The sequence below is a fragment of the Mauremys reevesii genome, linkage group 2 (assembly GCF_016161935.1).
Source record: "Mauremys reevesii isolate NIE-2019 linkage group 2, ASM1616193v1, whole genome shotgun sequence".
Lineage (NCBI taxonomy): Eukaryota > Metazoa > Chordata > Testudines > Geoemydidae > Mauremys > Mauremys reevesii.
The window spans coordinates 123,038,801-123,058,757 of NC_052624.1; the positions used below are offsets into that span (position 1 = coordinate 123,038,801).

A 19,957-nucleotide genomic window follows, 5' to 3' on the forward strand; every position below is an offset into this window, starting at 1 on the left:
TTAGGAATAATTATCAGTATGACCCAAAGGCAGAATAGTAACAGACTAGGTGTCAGCTAACCAAGTAAGCACTTTCCTGACCAGAGAGGATGGTACAAACACACACAGATTTCTCAAATAACTATGTAAATGCATTCGTAAGAAATGGTACAAGAATACCCTGACCCTTGTAACAATAAGGAAGGGATGACAGGTAATGGATAAGGATCTTTTGTTCGAACCAGCAGGTACAGGGATAAGGGTGGTAAGTAGAAATATCTTGAGTGTAATAAGTAACTTGTTTGTATCACTATATAAAAGGAGAAATCATAGGACAGGCATCTTTGTCTAGTCTAGTGGACAGCATCATATTATGTTGATTGAGCTGGTATCTTGTTGCAGGTTGTGAACAGGTCCACTACCTAGTGGTTGCAGTATGGGGGTAGGGAAACCAGGGCTCTCTCGCTCCATTGGGTTCTAACTCAGGGCCTTGTGAAGCCTCTCCAGTGCTTTTCATCTTGGAGCCTTCATGGGTCACTTCCTATCTCCCCTTTCCTGCAACATGCTCCAGTTTGTCCTGGCATGCACGGCCTCATGGGTTGCCTACCCATCTCCAGCTCATAAAAGCTGCTGCTTGCCAATGCTCCTCCTCCTCCTCCTAATGCAGCTGCACCCCTCTCCTCCACCCTCAGAGCTCACAGAGTCAGTCCTTCTCCCTGCCCTGTCCACCCCAATTGAGCTGTCCAGCTCCTTTTTAAACCCTTCCTAAATGGAGCACGCTCGGCACAGGTGGAGAGGCGGAGTCTCCTGAGCCCAGAGCTGCTCTTCAACCCTTTGCTGTCCAGTGCGGGTTTTATACACTGCATCACATGGGCACTCATGTGTTAGTGAACCTGTAGCTGCTATGGGGCACTAGGACCATGTTTTGTTGACTGTAAACCTGTCCAAGCATGTTCGCCACTGAACTGAATCTGTGGTCTTTCTTATGAATAACATTGAGGTCCATTGAATCAACATGCTGCACTGTCTGCTAGTGCAACTGACATCAGAGCTGCAAGAACAGCAGCACAAGCAGCATTAACAACTCAGTAGCCTTAACAACACTCTGCAGCACTAACAGAATGAACTTCTGTTAGTGCTGCAGAGTGTTGTTAAGGCTACTGAGTTGTTAATGCTGCTTGTGCTTATTTTGGCTTATGCATATGACAAATTTCAAATTGTGAAGATCAGTCATTTCTGTGCAACTCTCCTGCAAAAAAGTGGTTGCAGCCATTTTTTTAAAGGATAAAATTGTGAGCTATTTCAACTCTTGTATAACCCACAAAAGATACTTTTCTCAACCTTTCCAAAATATTAATGATTCATAGATTCCAAGGCCAGAAGGGACCATTGTGATCATCTAGTCTGACCTCCTGCATAATGCAGGCCATAGAACTTGCACAGAATAATTAATAGAATCATAGAATATCAGGGTTGGAAGAGACCTCAGGAGGTCATCTAGTCCAACCTCCTGCTCAAAGCAGGACCAAATCATCCCAGACAAGGCTTTGTCAAGCCGGGCCTTAAAAACCTCTAAGGATGGAAATTCCATCACCTCCCTAGGTAACCCATTCCAGTGCTTCACCACCCTCCTAGTGAAATAGTTTTTCCTAATATCCAACCTAGACCTCCCCCCTGCAACTTGAGACCATTGCTCCTTGTTGATTTAAAAATCGCCAGTGATAAAAAAAATCCACCACAACCTTAGGTAAATTATTCCAATTGTTGAGTACCCTTACTGTTAAAAACTTATTCCTTATTTCCAGTCTGAATTTGTTTGGCTTCAACTTCCATCAATTGGATCTTGTTATACCTTTGTCCACTAGATTAAGAGCCCACTATCAAATGTGTGTTCCCAATGTAGCTACCTATAGAATGTGATCAAGCAGGTTTTCTAATTCTTTAATCATTCTCATAACTCTTCCCTGAACCCTTTCCAATCTATCAAAATCTTTCTTGAATTGTGGACACAAGAACTGGACACAGTGTTCCAACGATGGTGACACTAGGACTCGTTCCAGAGGTAAAATAACCTCTCTACTCCTACTGAAGAGTCCCCTGTTTGTGCATCCAAGGACTGTATTAGCCTGTTTGGCCACAGCATCACCCTGTGAGCTTGTGCAGCTGATTATCCACCACAACTTAGGCAGACACCCAGCTTGAAAAATTTCAGCTTGAAAGTTTAAAAATGGCAAAGTTGTAAGAAAATGTAAGCAAGGAATTGGTCTCATGGTAGAAATTGTTAGCCAGCTTTAATTATAGGCAGCACTACCTGCTTTGCATCTAATTTAATTAATCCTTCTCAAATCTCTTTCTGTTTATCCTATAACTCTGAGCAGAAGCTCTGGTAAAGACTTGCTCCACAGTCCACAGCAATAAGCAAATTCTTGATTTACCATCAGGAGCTGATCACTGATAACATGACTTTTCCACCATGAAAAATTTTAGGTATTCCTTTTTAGTTTCCACAAGCCCATGATCAAGAAGCATAATTTTTCATTTAGACTTTTTACACTTTAGACTTTGTGCAGTGGAAGCAAAAATGAATAGCTAATCATGAATAGTTTCTATGGGTCTATATATTGCTTGTAGTTTTTTAGATTTAGTATTTAGTATCAAAATGCAATTTTTATTAGATTTAGACAAATGATTCAGTTTCTTATCTAGAGAAGATCACTAACATTTCCCAAATGCTCAGTAAGTGTAATCCCAAGATAATTATTTAATATGTTGTTTACAAAAGGAGAAATCTGAAAAGAAACATAAATCTAAAGATTTATATATGCATTTTTAACTAGTGTACATACATCAGGCTTTCTTGGGTGTTTTCAAAGTTTTTTTTTTTTTAAATCTGTTCTTTCTCAAAAGCTGTCATATTTTTTTCATCGGTGTAGTTCCAATTGTTAAAATGCATTGTGCCCTTGAGCTACAAAAAATTAGACATAATTTTGCATGAGGATTTTAAACCCACACATATGCATGCATGCACATATGCACACACACACACTGATTGGATATACATAGTAGTGGGGGGTTAGCTTCATATTTGAAAATTACATTTTTTTTCTAAAATTCAACTGTGGGCCTTATTAGATTTCCCACTTATTATTAACCTGGAAGCCCTTTCCCCTTCTCCCTTTCTTTCTTGGTTGTTTACTTCTGACCTGATGCAATCTGCCTGCAGGGGCAAATACAGTTATCTCCTTCTAAATTAAAATTGTAACTCATTTGGTACAGTTTACACAAGGCTTCCGCTTTGACACATGCAATTACTATGAACATAGGAGGAACATGATTGCTGAGCGCCACCAGAAATAGAGTTTAATCAGAAAACATGGAGTTGTTCCAACAGATTTATAATTTCACTACTTGCTATTCCTTTATGTTCTTGAGTGTTCAGATAATTAGAAACACTAGTTCTTGCTTCTCAAGAGGCCAGAAAGGGCAAGATTCCTATTTTTTACATTAAAAATTAAATTATAATATCAACAATCTATAACTTTTCATTGAGGTGACAAATTCACACTACACTAATTTTAGTGCTTACAAAATGTTACAAATAATTTATTTTGTAGTACTTGCATGTTTCCCCCAATGTAGGCATTTGTGAATTAATTACTTATCCAAATTTATGGCCCAGTCTGGCAACTTTTACTCACAAGAGAATCCTTAGATAGGTCAGCTATTCTATATTTGTTTTCTTAAATAACCCTTAAATGAACATAATGTTCTATTGCTATACTTATTTTATAGAATGTTACTACAGTGTATTAAAGCAAAATTCCAGATCTAGACAACCTCTCAAACTCTGAGTTTGTTCAAAATCTGGAGCTGAAACCAGATCTGAGTTTTGTGTCTCAAACACATATCTAAAAGGACATTTAAAATGAATTTAACTGAGTTAAATGAAACTCTAAGTTGAAAGAACAAAGCGACACTAAACACTGCATTTAGGAAGCAAAGCCGTAAATTTCAATTACAGGATACCCTGCTATGTTAATCAGTACATTCTCCTGAGAGTGGAGAACAGTCATGAATTGACTCCTGCTGCCAATGAAACATCTGAACAGTAAATATTAACTAATTAATGAATTAATATAAATGTGTGACTTCATGGAATTATACAGTCTGTATAAATTGGGTTCAATAATATGTTCATGTTAATTATATTTTAATGCAAAGTTTTCCAAACGTATGGGTGGGACCTATGTGAGGGCTCCAGACCAAGTTGGAGATTGTGGGGTAGCCCAGGGCAGTTTAAAATAATATGGGTGAAGAAAGTTGCATGACTCCAGATGCCAATATGCTCCTGCAACTTTGGCTAAAACTGTGGGTACTTCTTTGAAAGTCACCTGCTTTCTATTCCTATTTGGGCCATTAATGAAGCCAACATAGGAGCAATTCATATTTGCAGGACTGCAGGCTCAAGCACCAGCCAGTTGTTTCAGACTTATCTCCTCTGCTTCTTTAATACTCTGCTCAACTGCAAGAGCATACATGATCTGGCCCTGTGACAGGGTGCTGGGCAATGGCTTGCTGATTCAGCCCTCTGTTATGCCAGCTACCATTTAGAGGAATAAATTAGAGCTGGCTGGAGATAACCTGGCCTTAATTGTGCAAGTAGAGACAGCTGTTGCCTAGTTAACCTGGGACTGTATAAAAGCCTGGCAGGGGGCAGTAGAAAGAAAGGGAAAAGGCAGGGAAGGATCTCTTCCCTGCCTGCAGACAGTGAAGGGACAACTGTATATGGTGATGGGAACAAACCTGTGAATAGACTGCACCAGTGGTTATTAACCCCAGGGTCTTAGAGTGACTTTTTGTGAACCTAGCAGAGGAAGGAGCCAAGGGGGCCCTGCTATGTTCTGATACACATGGGGGCTTGTCTGGGATCCCATGACAGAGCAAGTGTTTGGTAGCCCGGAGAGAGACAAGACCCTGTAATGGCTGATCAAGCAGCAGGAAGAGGTGTAGAAGGCAATGCAGTTTTCAGCAAGCCCACCAGCTGGAGAGACAGGCCTTCCTCACCTGGCAGGCAAAACAGCAGAAGAGCCTGCAGGACTTTATTCAAGAGTAGGCTGGCATCCAATAGCAGCTCCTGCAGAAAGTGGTGAGTCCCATGAGAGGGGGATGGTGTTCAGGCACTGAGCTTAGTACTACGTAAAACTGGCCCAATAGATGACCCCAACACCTTCCTACACATTTTTAATGGGTAGTTGCGGGGGCAGGATGAGATGGGACAACCTAGGACCTGCAACTGGCTCTGTATTTAGCCAGTGAATACCAAGTGGCCTACATGGCCCTAAGTGAAGAGCAGGCCAGCAATTATGAAGCAATAGAGGCATCTGTCCTGGATCGGGTGGAGGTGTCTGGAGAAGTACCCCCAGAAGTTCCAGTTGGTGAGGTGGATGGGGGGCGGGGTTGTGGCCTGGGCATTTGTCCAAAAGTTAATGGACTGGGTCACCCACTGGCTGAGGCCGGATGCCCAGACAGTAGGGGAGATTATGGACATGCTCATCCTAGAGCAGTTGTTACAGGGCCTCCCTGAGAACATAAGGGTGTGGGTAAGGAGGCACCAACCAAATATGGTCAAGGCAGCCCTAAGCTTTAGGGAGGAATACGCGGAGGCAGACTTCCCCAGGAAGCAGGGCGGGCCAAGCAAGGAAGTGGATACCAGGAGAATGCCCAGAGAACCGATGGCCAGAAAAGTCCTGGAGAACAAGTGGGAGGACACCTAGGGGCTCCCATGGGGTCCAGACTGGTTGTCTGCTGGCAGTGCAGACAACCGGGACACAAGAAGGGGGACTGCCTGCCCATGGATTGCAGGTAGGCAGAGTTTTGTGGCTGGGCAAATGCTGGAGGGCAGGGGAAGGGGTGGAAGCTGTCCACAATTCCAGTAATGGTGGGGAGGACATCCAAGCAAGATCTGGTGGACTCTGACTCGGCCCGCTCTCTGGCACAAGGGAAGCTGATGAGGCCGCACTGGTGGATTCCCAGTGCATAGATGGACATAGAATGTGTCTATGGGGATAGAAGGCAATACCTTATGGCCCAGTGCCCTTGACATTTAGGGCAGGTTTAAGTGGCAACGGGTCAGGGTAGTAAAGTGCTGCCTTATCCAGTGGTAGTTGCTACAGACTGGGACCACTTCCCAGGAGGGAACATAGGCAGAGGGAGACAGCCCAAGATAAGAAAAGGGTGAGGTTCCCTGAAGATGAGCAGAAAACCCGTAGACCACAGAGCCTGAGAAGGGAGAGGGAAGCTATTGGTGAGACAGCCACCCCAGGGTCTGACACCAGAGCGCAAGGTCTGGCAAAGGTCCTTATTAGCAGACCCCGAAAGGAAGAGACCCAAGCCCCGCTGGATGAGCTTTGGGGACAGTAAGCCCTGAGATTCCAGGAGAGGGCTGGGACAAGCCCCTGACAGAAGAGGGGGAAAAACAGGGGAACACCTAGGGGGGTGTGAATGGTGCAAGGACCTGTAGGTTTTCATGGAGCCTTCAACCCCTCACCTGTGGGTTGTGGTGTGCCATCCACCCTACACACAATGTAGTTTCTGTGGATAGAAGATGGAGGAACTCCACACAGCAAACCCTGAGACTCCCCTGAGGAGCCACCCCCACCCCTCTGCCTTGTAGAGGGAGGAGAGGAGCAGAGGGATGAACCTGGCAATTGGAGGAGGTGGGGGAGTGAGGTGTGTGACAGGGTGCTGGGCAAAGGGTTGCTGATTCAGCCCTCTGTCATCCTAGCTCCCATTTAGGGAAATAAATTAGAGATGGCTGGAGATAACCTGGCCCTAATTGGGGAAGCAGAGACAGCTGTTGCCTAATTAGTCTGGGGCTGTATAAAAGCCACAGGGGAAGAAAGCCAAAGGAAGAGTAGAAAGAAAGGGAAAAGGCAAGGAGTGGAATCGGGGAGGTAGCTTTTCCCTCCTGCCTGCAAATGGTGAAGGGTCAACTGCGATGGGAACAAGCCTATGAATAAACTGCACCTGTGGTTACTAAGCCCAGGGCCTCAGAGTGACTTTGTTGACCTAGCAGAGGCATGGCCAAGGGAGCCCTGCCATGCTCTGCTACAGGCCACAGGGAGCCACAAAAGGATTCCCCCAACTACACACTTGCTGACTGGCCAAAAAAAAAAAATAAAGTGAGAGGGAGCCACAAAAAAATAAATTGCAAACAAAACAAAATTACAGAGAATTCAAAGACTATGGGGGGGAGGAGTTGGGGGCAAGAATGCAAGAACATGACACAAAGGGACATAAGGGAAGTGCTCACCTCCATTGCAAGTGAGTTTTTCTGTGCAGAGGCCTGTACAGTCAGATGTCCAATGAAACAAAAGCCCAGCTCAGTTACATAAAATTGTGACAGTCATTGAAAGTGGGAGACAAAGAGGCTGGTATTATCTGAATTGTTTAAGTTAAAACTTATGATAAGGGGATCATGGTAAAGTCACGGGTTAGCATAAGAACAAACTAAAAAGGACTCCAGAAAAGGAAGACAATGTTTATATATGAAAACACCAACATTTGTTTCCTTAATTCCTATGGAATAAAGGTACCACCTCTTCCAGAAGACTGTTTATCTGAGGGTTACTAAATGGGAGCTGTGGTACATGTGGACTGGAAGGATCAGACTTTACCATTATGGCTACCACACCCACCATTCCCTGGAGCCACAGAATCTACCATGACACCACTGGGCCTCTGTCATCCTGATCCTATAAGGCATATTGTCTAGACTTGCCAGAGAAGGGAAACAGATGACATTGACATCATCTTTGGCTTCAGCTAAATCCTGAACAATACCTGGGATGTGAGACTTGGGATCCTGCTCTCACCCTCTCCTTTGTCTGTCAGTTTCCCTTCTTACTTTTTCTCCCCTTTTCTAAGTCTTCCTTTTTGTCTTCTGGGTAATAGGTGTCTGGTTTAAATGGCAACACTACTGTGAGCTTTTGAACAGAAAAGGAACTAAAAGCAATGCCTTAAATGGCCCAACGCAGATACAAATTTGCCATTCTTGGAGTTGCTGATAAGACCAAGTGCTGGGCCTCTGTTTCTCTAGCAGCAATTGAAAGTCAATATTAGAGACAGAAGCTACACTTTTCTCTTTGCTGTTCTTTTCTCTCCCATTCCTGTTTTGTCTTAAAACAGGATTGGACTCCAGCAGCACAACAGCAAAGACAATAATTTTAGACTCTCTACATTTTCTCCCATAAAAGGACAATTAATGCCACCTTTAATACTATCCACACAGGCATTTTCCCTTTTTAAAAAGAAGCCTGAGAGATAACCCCATAAGGAATGTTAAAATAAATAACTGTACGTTTCAAATGTTTTAATTGTTTTTTTGTCTTTAATAGAATAAAAAATGGAGTCATCAGCAATAATTTGACATGAAACCCTGGGCCACACTTGACTGTTAGATGTAGTAACAGTGGACAAGGATTTCCTATCTTATCCCTTGCTGGGCCCAACCCACCTCATTTTCAACAGTCTCCACCAAGGAATAGTTGATAACTACTGTTTTAATATTAGCCTTTATCACCCACATGTTAAATTTTTAAACAAGCAGCTGCATACTTTTTCTCATGCTGCCCTTTTTATATGGGAGTTGTAGTAAAAGGAGGCCCTAAGATATAAACCTTGGTATCAGAGGCCTAAACTAAAGTAATGGTCAAGACTTTGCTAACATAAAGCAAAGTTAAGCTGTGAGCCAGAGGCAGGCCCTGCTCACAGAAGCTGGCAAAGAAAAGGCTGATGCTGCAAGAAGATACATACCTAAAAGGTACTGAACACTAGATATCAGAACATTCACATACTTGTACATTCCACACAAATAACAAGGAACAGGCTGACCCATCCCAATGACAGGGCCAAAAGGGTAATATGATGGATAGAGTTGTTTTGTTCAAACCAACATGTACAAGGTGAGAAGGCGGCACATTACTACGTAGAGGGGTTGTACCTTGCTACGTAGAAGGGTTGCACCTCAATACGTCAGGAGTGATGTATAACTTGTTTGTACCTGTGTATAAGAATGTATTCCTGGGGCGGTGTCTTTGTCCGGACGGGGGGGCAGTGGAAAGTCCTGCCACTGACTGAGCTGAGTCCATTGCCAAGAGGCACTTTCTCGTAGTATGCCCTGTAGAGTAACGATCTAGGGGGAACTGCAATTGTGTCCATACGGCAATAAACCTGGCCGACGTGCCTTCGTACCTTACTAGACTCTGTGGTCATTGGGGGTTCTCTTCGGGTCTGCTGTGTCAGCTATCTTCGAAGAGCTGGGACAGCACACAGAGGGAACACATGCACGCAGCTGAGTAATATCAACAAGGAACAGAACAGAGCACCACACCAGTAGCATCTGACAACAGGAGTAGCTCCCTGTAAACATATACAACACTACTTCATTGTTTCTTTCAGATCTACCCTTAAAACTCCTTTGCTGCAATGACTACAAAAAACTTGACAATGGTAGGCAAATGATGTGTTCGGACTTTCTTTTATGCTCCACATATGTTTAGGGGTTAGAAAAATCAAAGGCACCTGTTCCCAGCTCTTCTATGATATCATCACCAGTGTTTTAGTCCTTATGGAACTAGAAAATAATGTGATCATGCTGAGATGCCTAGTCATTATGGTAGGTGTCTGAGGACACTTGCATTCATAGATTTACATAATTGTCTGTTGGGGAGAAGGATAATTTGAGTAATCTAGCTCTCTCCACAACACACATTATTGTTCAGTGCAGGCTGAGAAATTCTGAGAGAGATGTGCAATGCACAGTTATCAATAGCAAAGTCTAAAGATGCTTGCTGAATTTAGAGTCCCTTTCTGGTAACTGTCAAATAGTTACTGATTTAGACATGTCAGCAAACTCAGTTTCCCACTTCATTCCATCCCCATATTGTGTGAACAGTCACAGGTATCTGGACTGGTGAAGGGGTGCTCTCTCCCCTAACATTTCCTGTTCCCTCACCACCATCATAATGCGCTGAGAGCAAGGCCCAAACTGAGTCCTCATACATGCTCCCCGAGCCAGAAGTACCAAATGAACACATTTCTGAACCACTAATACCTGATCTTGCCCTCATCAGTGACCCAACAGTATCTGACACAGACCCTGACTCTATTACAGCTTCATTCCCCACCACTGACACCTTTCAGTGGCACATTGCTCTCCCTGTGCAGCATGGAGAGAGAAACAGAGTTGTCGAGCATAAGCTAGTGCTACTGTGCCTTATCATGGAACCAACATATGTGGCCCTCTGAGAAAGCAACCATTAAAGCAGGGACAAAAAGACAATAGGATGCAGGTGAATCTATCGTCCCATTCCCCACTCTCTCCACCTTATGAGCACATTGTAACTGCAGATTGTTTTTCCATAGTCATAGATTTTAATACCAAAAGAGACCATTATGACCATCTAGTCGATTTCCTGCATAACACAGCCCAGAGAATTTCATGAAATGATTCCTGCTTTTACACAATTTCTGGTTCAGCTAAGGTATTAAGGTATATCTTTTAGAAAGACACACAAATGTCAAGTGATAGAGAATCCACAATATAGGTAAATTGCTCTAATAGTTAATTACCCTCACTTATTTATTCTTAGTCTAGCTTCAGCTTCCAACTACTGGGTCTTGTTGTGCCTTTATCGCTTAAATTGAAGGACCCCTCTACTATCAGAAATCTTTTCTGCCTGTACAGACACTTCTTATCTTTCTCTTGGTTAACCTAAGTCAATTGAGCTGCTTTAGTCTGTAACTTCGTCAGCTTTTCAAGATGTAAAACAATTCTTGTAGTTCTTTTTCATTTGTCGTCATCCTTTTTAAAGTGTGGACACCAAAACTGGACACAGTTTGGCTTTGTGCATGGTATTAAAGAGTAGATTTGTGGGCCTATTCATAATAGTGAAATTAGTCATATTCTTATGTAATCCTTTTTTATTTTCCACTTGCAAAATAGTTAACAATCACTCTGTCTGTGATAGAGGTGGTCAACACACAGAATTTCCAATTCACATGATATCTTGACATTTTATAATTTCCCTTTCCCCGATTTGGAACAGCAACTTGTATTTTTGAAATTTCCAGTGAACTGGAATTTCTGAAACATTTCAATTTCAGAAAATATTTGGTTTTGGAATTTCAGATTCATAGATTCTAAGGCCAGAAGGGACCACTGTGATCATCTAGTCCAGTGTCTCTTAACCAGTGGACCTGTTATTCCTTGACTTTAGCAAAGCTTTTGATACGGTCTCCTACAGTATTCTTGCCAGCAAGTTAAAGAAGTATGGGCTGGATGAATGGTCTATAATGTGGATAGAAAGCTGGCTAGATCATTGGGCTCAATGGGTAGTGATCAAGAGCTCCCTGTCTAGTTGGAGGCTGGTATCAAATGGAGTGCCCCAGAGGTCGGTCCAGGGGCTGGTTTTCTTCCATATCTTCATTAATGATCTGGAGGATGGCGTGGATTGCACCCTCAGCAAATTTTCAGATGACACTAAACTGGGAGGAGTGGTAAATACCCTGGAAGGTATGGATAGGATACAGACAAATTAGAGGATTGGGCTAAAAGAAATCTGATGAGGTTCAACAAGGACAAGTGCAGAGTCCTGCACTGAGTACGGAAGAATCGCATGCACTGCTACAGGCTGGGGACTGAGTGGCTAGGCAGCAGTTCTGCAGAAAAGGACCTAGGGGTTACAGTGGAAGAAGCTAGATATGAGTCAACAGTATGCTCTTGTTGACAAGAAGGCTAACGGTATAAGTAGGAGCATTGCCAGCAGATCGAGGGACGTGATAATTCCCCTTTATTCAGCATTGGTGAGGCCTCATCTGGAGTACTGTGTCCAGTTTTGGGCCCCACACTACAAGGAGGATGTGGAAAAATTGGAAAGAGTCCAGCAGAGGGTAACAAAAATGATTAGGGGACAGGAGCATGTGACTTATGAGGAGCGGCTGAGGGAACTGGAATTATTTAGTCTGCAGAAGAGAAGAATGAGGGGGGATTTGATAGCTGCTTTCAACTCCTTGAAAGGGGGTTCCAAAGAGGATGGATCTAGACTGTTCTCAGTGGTGGCAGATAATAGAACAAGGAGTAATGGTCTCAAGTTGCAGTGGGGGAGGTTTAGGAAAAACGTTTTCACTAGGAGGGTGGTGAAGCACTGGACTGGGTTACCTAGGGAGGTGGTGGAATCTCCTTCCTGAGAGGTTTTTAAGGTCAGGCTTGACAAAGCCCTTTTTGGGATGATTTAGTTGGGCATTGGTCTAGATGACCTCCTGAGGTACCTTCCAACCCTGATATTCTAATATAAGCTTTCCAGACTACTGTACCCCTTCCAGGAGTCTGATTTCTTTTGTGTACCCCCAAGTTACACCTCTCTTAAAAATGACTTGCTTACAAAATCAGACATAAAAATACAAAAGTGTGTCAGCACACTATTACTGAAAAATTGCTTACGTTCTCATTTTTACCATACAATTATAAAATCAATTGGAATATAAATATACTTTCATTTCAGTGTATATAGAGTAGTATATACAAGTCATCTGAATGAAATTTTAGTCTGTAAAGACTTCGCTAGTGCTTTATAAGTATCCTGTTGTAAAACTACGTAAATATCTAGAGTACCCCCTGGAAGACCTCTGTGTACATTTACCCCTGCTTGAGAACGACTGGTCTAGTCTGACCTCATGTGTAAGACAGGCCATTTCAAAATTTCTGTTCAGATTTCAGAATTTTGTTCATAACTTTAAAATGTATTTCAAATTTTATTGTATGAGTTTTTTAATTTTTACATTATTTTATGACATCGTAAAATGACAATATAATTGTTGAAATTTTCTATTATTTTTGTTTGTCTTTTGAAATCATTAAGGGCAGCATAGGCGCTGACCAGTGATTTCCCTACACACACCCCCGAATTTCTCCAACACCCCTCCCAGTCTTGTGAACTAGTTACATGCCAAACCTGGTGTCTGAACCTTGTGACTTTGTCCTCACCCACAACTATTTCACATTTGGGGACAATATATGCCTTCAAGTCAGAGACACTGGTATGGGTACCCGCATGGCCCCATAGTATACCAACATTTTTATGGCTGACTTAGAACAACGCTTCCTTAACTCTCATCCCCTAACACCCTACACTATTTGCACTACACTGATGACATCTATATCATCTGGACCCATGGAAAAGAAGCCCTTGAGGAATTCCACCATGATTTCAACAATTTCCATCCCACCATCAACCTCAGCCTAGACCAATCCACACAAGTGGTCCATTTCCTTTACACTACTGTGCTAATAAGCGATGGTCACATAAACACCATTCTATACCAGAAACCTACTGACTGCTATACTTACCTACATGCCTCCAGCTTCCATCCAGGACACACCACACGATCCACTGTCTACAAGCAAGCTCTAAGATACAACTACATTTGCTCCAATCCCTCAGACAGAGACAAACACCCAGAAGATCTCTATCAAGCATTCTTAAAACTACAATACCCACCTCAGGAAGTGAGTAAACAGATTGACAGAGCCAGAAGAGTACCCAGAAGTCACCTACAACAAGACAGGCCCAACATAGAAAATAACAGAATGCCACTAGCCATTACCTTCATCCCCCAACTAAAACCTCTCCAGCGCATCCTCAAAGATCTACAACCTATCCTGAAAGATGATCCCTCAACTCTCCCAGATCTTGGGAGACAGGCCTGTCCTTGCTTACAGACAGCCCCCCAACCTGAAGCAAATACTCACCAGCAACCACACACCACAGAACAAAAACATTAACCCAGTAACCTATCCTTGCAACAAAGCCCAATGCTAACTCTGTCCACATATCTATTCAAGTGACACCATAATAGGACCTAATCACATCAGCCTCGCCATCAGGGGCTCATTCACCTGCACATCTACCAACGTGATATATGCCATCATGTGCCAGCAATGCCCCTCTGCCATGTACATTGGCCAAACCGGACAGTCTCTACACAAAAAATTGACCTTGTAAACTGGAGTATGACCTTGTAAACTGGAGTATTAGTAACAGGATGAAATTCAATAGTGAGAAGTGTAAGGTTATGCATTTAGGGATGTCTAACAAGAACTTTAGTTATAAGCTGGGGACGCACCAGTTGGAAGTAACGGAGGAGGAGAAGGACCTAGGAGTCCTGGTTGATCGCAGGATGACTATGAGTAGGCAATGTGATGTGGCCGTTAAAAAAGCTAATGCGGTCTTGGGTTGCATTAGGCGAGGTATTTCTAGTAGGGATAAGGAGGTGCTAGTCCCGTTATATAAGGCGTTGGTGAGACCTCATTTGGAGTATTGTGTGCAGTTTTGGTCTCCCATGTTTAAGAAGGATGAATTCAAACTAGAACGGGTACAAAGAAGGGCCACTAGAATGATCCGAGGAATGGAAGGCCTTTCGTATGAAAGGAGACTTGAGGAGCTCGGTTTGTTTTCCTTAACCAAAAGAAGGATAAGAGGAGATATGATTACACTCTTTAAATATATCAGAGGATAAATACCAGGAAGGAGAAGAATTATTTCAGCTCAGTGCTAATGTGGACACGAGGACAAACGGATATAAACTGTCAGTCAGGAAATTCAGGCTTGAAATTAGACGAAGGTTTCTAACCATCAGCAATACTGGAACAGCCTACCGAGGGAAACAGTGGGGGCGAAGGACCTCCATGACTTTAAGATTAAGCTAGATAAGTTTATGGAGGGGATGGTATGATAGGATAACGGGCTTAGTCAATAGGTCAATTAAGTGCCACACTGGTAAATAGTACAATGGGTCAATGGTATGATATAACCTTTTCCAGAGGGTTTGGCTGGAGAGTCTTGCCCGCATGCTCGGGGTTCAGCTGACCGCCATATTTGGGGTCGGGAAGGAATTTTCCTCCAGGGAAGATTGGCAATGGCCCTGGAGGTTTTTCGCCTTCCTCCGAAGCATGGGGCAGGGGTCGCTTGCTAAGGAGTGGGTGGATCGGCTTATGTGGCCTGCATCTTGCAGGAGGTCAGACTAGATGATCATAATGGTCCCTTCTGATCTTGAATTCTATGATTCTATGATTCTATGATTCAAAAGAATAAATGGACACAAACCTGACATCAGGAATCATAACATTAAAAAACCAGTAGGAGAACACTTCAACCTCTCTGGCCATTCAGTAACAGATTTAAAGGTGGCAATTTTGCAACAGAAAAGCTTCAAAAACAGACTCCAACTAGAAACTGCTGAACTTGAATTAATATGCAAACTAGAAATAATCAATTTAGGCTTAAATAGAGACTGGGAATGGCTGAGCCATTACACACATTGAATCTATTTCCCCATGTTAAGTATCCTCACACCTTCTTGTCAAACTGTCTTAAATGGGCCATCTTGATTATCACTACAAAAGTTTTTTTTCCTCCTGCTGACAATAGCGCATCTTAATTAATTAGCCTCTTAGAGTTGGTTGGGCAACTCCCACCTTTTCATGTTCTCTGTATGCATATATATCTCCTCACTATAAGTTCCATTCTATGCATCCGATGAAGTGGGCCTACAAAAGCTTATGCTCAAATAAATTTGTTAGTCTCTAAGGTGCTACAAGTTCTCCTGTTCTTTTTGCGGATACAAACATGGCTGCTACTCTGAAACATGCCAATTTACTGACTGTTTGGAAATTTGAATTGAAAATGAAACATTAATACACACTTTAAAAGCATATACGGTGTATGATAAAATACGTGTATCTGAAAGTATAATAGATTTGAAAAGTATGAACAAAGACTAGCTTCCTTATACACCTGTTGTTTTTTATGACCATGTCAGTGCATTCATTTCAGTGATGTTGGCCAATGATGATTTGTAAGCAAAGTCTCAATGAGCTCTCCCTGACAGCTAATGATGAGCTGGGGGAAAAGGCTTCAGGACCAGATTGTATTTACATTCAGACCTAATCTACCTAGATATCCAGCAAACAGAGGTGTGTTGCCCAAGTGATAGATTTTGGCTGGGGTTGGGTTACAAATCACTTGAATGTGTGTGTGAGGTTGGGAATGAAATGTTGTTCTTATTGTATGAGTAAAGGGCAGTAGAACTGTACTTAGCCTGTGCTGATTGAGGGCATGAAAAGAGAGGGTGGGGACCTGTCCCTGTCCACTGTTTAAAGGCGGAGCTGATTAGGCTCCATAGATAGTCTTTTGTTCTATTAAGTGACCACTGCAGCTGAAATCACTGATAATCAGGTCTAAGTGCTTAGTCCTGCTGTGGGGACAGTGTTCCTGTGCGTACAGTGTTTTTGTGTAAAAGACAGCTCAGACTGCACTAGCAGCGAGGTTCCCCCACTGAGAGCTCAGCTGAAATCACTGAGAGCTGGGTGGAACCTCAAGAGACCGACTCGCAGAGGTCACAGTGGCAGGTGGCAGCAGAAGGTGACTGCACAGGGCCATTGGCAACAGAGTGGTGGAGTAAACAATGGCACAACGAACAGCCGTGGCCAGAGCAAAGAGTGAGCAGCTGGAGGAATGAGTAAGGTCCCTTCTTGCCCCCCCCACCTGGGAGGTGTACTCACGTGAAAGCACCTCTGACGGCTTAAATAAGGGGCACGTTAAATAAACATTTGTTTGTTGGACTGTATTTTAGTGACTTTGCTCCAGAATGCTAGATTTGTGACTGGGAATGGAAACGTATATAAATGTGTGTCCTAGTAGGCCACGATTTTTAAAATGCAGTATTTGCCAAGGTTGTTATCTCACATCGTTGCTATCTTGAGAGGTCATTATGTTGGGGAGTTTCTGTAGTAAACATTTTTATTGTTATAATTAATTTTTACATAAGAATGGTCATACTGGGTCAGACCAATGGTCCATATAGCCCAGTATCCTGTCTTCTGACAGTGGTCAAGGCCAGGTGCTTCAGAGGGAATGAACAGAACAGGTAACCATCAAGTGATCCATTCCCTGTTGCCCATTCCCAGCTTCTGGCAAACAGGCTAGGGACACTCAGAGCATGGTGTTGCATCCCTCCCCATCCTGGCTAATAGCCACTGATGGACCTATTCTCCAGGAATTTATCTAGTTCTTTTTAAAATCCTGTTATAGTTTTGGTCTTCACAGCATCTCCTGGCAAAGACTTCCACGGGTTGACTGTATGTTGTGTGAAGAAGTACTTCCTTTTGTTTTTTTAAAACCTGCTGCCTATTAATTTCAGTGGGTGACTGCTAGTTCTTGTGTTATGTGAAGGATTAAATAACATTTCCCTATTCACTTTCTTCACACCAGTGAAGATTTTATAGACCTGTATCATATCCCCCCTTTGTTGTCTCTTTTCTAAGCTGAAAATTCCTAGTCATTTTAATTTCTCCTCCTGTTTCATACCCCTAATCATTTTAGTTGCCCATCTCTGTACCTTTTCCATTTCCAATATATCTTTTTGGGGATGGGGTGACCAGATCTGCACACAGTATTCAAGGTGTACACATACCATGGATTTATATAGAGGCAATATGATATTTTCTGTCTTATTATCTATCCCTTTCTTAAAAAAGCAAAGGTTTCATAGTAGCAGCTGTGTTAGTCTGTATCCACAAAAAGAACAGGAGTACTTGCAGCACCTTGGAGACTAACAAATTTATTTTAGCATAAGCTTTTGTGGGCTACATCCGATGAAGTGGGCTGAGCCCACAAAAGCTTATGCTCAAATAAATTTGTTAGTCTCTAAGGTGCCACACGTACTCCTGTTCTTTTTAAAAAAGCAAACAGAATGTTGGGAATCACTGACTGCCGCTGCACATTGAGTGGATGTTTTCAGAGAACTCTCCACAATGACTCCAAGATCTCTTTCTTGAGTGTTAACAGCTAATTCAGACTCCTTCATTTTGTATGTATAGTTGAGATTATTTTCTAATGTGCATTACTTTGCATTTATCAGCATTGAATTTCATCTGCCATTTTTGTTGCCCAGTCACCCAGTTTTGTGAGATCTCTTTGTAACATTTCGCAGTCTGCCTGGGACTTAACTATCTTGAATAGTTTTGTACCATCTGCAAATTTTGCCACCTCACTGTTCACCCATTTTTCCAGATCATTTATGAGTATGTTGAACAGTAATGGTCCCAGTACCGGGTACCACTCAGGGATACTACTATCTATTTCTCTCCATTCTGAAAACTGAGTATTCCTACTCTGTTTCCCATCTTTTAATCAGTTACTGATCCATGAGAGGACTTCCTTCTTATCCCATGATGGCTTACTTTTCAAAAGTCAATTTAAATTAAATACATTTTTTTTTAAATTATGTTTTTAGAAATCTAGACCTGTTATATGTTTTGGTGTAACTTGCATTATCCTTATGTTAAATGTGCATTATCCTAACAAAACATTTACTTTATTCATATCTCTTTTATATATCTCATCGGTCCTGACACTGCCCCTCCCCCATAAATTTGAACACCCCTCCTAATTTCAATTCCTGGGGAAACCACTGGCGCCAATGCCGTGGGTGCTCCGGGGCTCAAGCACCCATGGAAAAAAAATGTAGGTGGTACTCAGACTCATCAGCAACAGCTGTTCAGTGTGGCCACCAATCAGCTGATTGGTGGCTGGCGGGAGGCCCTCAGAGGAGGGTGGAGAGCAGCAGATGGGAAGACTTGGGAAGGGACAGAGTGGGGACAGGGTCTCAGGGCAGAATTGGGGTGGAGCACCCACTTGGAAAAATAAGATAATGCCTGTGAAGGGTAGTTGCTACTTAATACTGATTAACATGTCTTATCTTTTCTAGATCAAAGTGTCTCTTGTTTGTGTTGTAATGAAACAGTTTGACACAAAGGACTCATAGACTTTAAGGTCAGAAGGGACAATTGGGATCATCTACTCTGATCTCCTACACTTTGCAGGCCACAGAACCTCACCAACCCACTCCTGTAGTAGACCCATAACCTCTGGCTGTTACTGAAGTCTTCAAATCATGATTTAAAGACTTCACGTTACAGAGAAGCCACCTAGTTTAAACATGCAAGTGACCTGTGGCCCATGCCGGAGGAAGGCAAAAAAAAAAAAAAAAGTCTGACCTGGGGAAAAATTCTTTCCTGATCCCAAATCTGGCAATCAGTTAGACCCTGAGCATGTGGGCAAGACCCACCAGCCAGATACCTGGAAAAGAATTCTCTGTAGTAACTCAGAGCCCTCCCCATCAAGTGTCCCATCACTGGCCATTGGTGATATTTGCTGCTAGCAGTTGCAGGTCAGCTACATGCCATTGTAGGCAATCGCTTTATATTTTCCCCTCTATAAATATATCAAGCTCAGTCTTGAAGCCAGTTTTTTTTTTTTTTTTTTTTTTTTTTTAGGTTTTTTGCTTCCACTGCTCTCCTTAGAAGGCTGTTCCAGAACTTCATTCCTCTGATGGTTAGAAATCTTTGTCCAATTACAAGCTTAAACTTGTTCATGGCCAGGCTATATCCATTTGTTCTTGTGTCCACCTTAGTACTTAACTTAAATAACTGCTCTCCCTCCCTGGTATTTATCCCTCTGATTTATTTATGGAGAGCAATCATATCTCCCCTCAGCCTTCTTTTGGTTAGGCTAAACAAGCCAAGCTCTCTTAGTCTCCTCTCATAAGGCAGGTTTTCCATTCCTCGGATTATCCTAGTAGCCCTTCTCTACACTTGTTCCAATTAAATTCATCCTTCTTAAACAGGGGAGACCAGAACTGCACACAGTATTCTGGATGAAGTCTCAGTGCCTTGTGTAATCGGTACTAAACACTTTGCTCTCTCTACTAGAAATACCTCTCCTGACCTCCTAGGATTGCATTAGCCTTTTTCCATGGTGCATCGTATTGGCAGCTCATAGTCATCCTGAGTTCAACCAATACATCCAAGTCTCTCTCTCCTCCTCTGTCATTTCCAACTGATAAATTCCCAGCTTAT

The 19,957-nt window shown here is 42.6% G+C and overlaps 1 long non-coding RNA gene across 1 annotated transcript; it reads left to right on the forward strand.

Moving 5' to 3' along the window:
• Positions 1-4,719: 4,719 nt before the first annotated feature.
• LOC120398945 lies at positions 4,720-7,917 on the forward strand. Its single transcript, XR_005594843.1, has 2 exons — positions 4,720-5,125; positions 7,571-7,917. It is a non-coding gene; the product is annotated as an uncharacterized LOC120398945 (long non-coding RNA).
• The last annotated feature ends 12,040 nt before the right edge of the window (positions 7,918-19,957 follow it).